This window comes from Lissotriton helveticus, chromosome 7 (genome assembly GCF_964261635.1).
Source record: "Lissotriton helveticus chromosome 7, aLisHel1.1, whole genome shotgun sequence".
In the NCBI taxonomy this organism is placed as follows: Eukaryota; Metazoa; Chordata; class Amphibia; order Caudata; family Salamandridae; genus Lissotriton; species Lissotriton helveticus.
In genome coordinates, this window is record NC_136068.1 from 1,264,047,665 (window position 1) to 1,264,048,102 (window position 438).

Sequence of the window (438 nt, forward strand, 5' to 3'; positions counted from 1 at the left end):
CCTGGAAGTCCCGATGAGGTTCCATTTGCCTCCCAGATCCCAGCGAGGGCTCCAGGATGTCAGGTACTTTCGCGCCTTGGGTCCCCTCTGTCACCTTGTGTGCACGGATTACAAGAAAGGGGGGTCATTTTGCTCCGGATTACTAGGGAGAGGGTCAGTCAGACCTCCGTGAGGTCCAGCGATTCTCAATTAGGGGAAGGCAGAAACCTGGCCCGCCCGCTGGGGCCCCCAGGGGCCCAGGTACGCTCCTGCCTCTCAGCCCCTTGCTGATAGTCCTTTTTCTCCGAGTTTGCTCAGGCAGACCTCCGTGAGGTCCGGCGAGGCCGAGACGGGGGAAGGCAGCACCCGGGCCCGGCTGCCGGGGCCCCCGGGTGCCCGGTTATGCACCTGCCTCCCAGCCCCTTCCCAATGGTCCTTTTTTCTCCGAGTTTGCTCAGG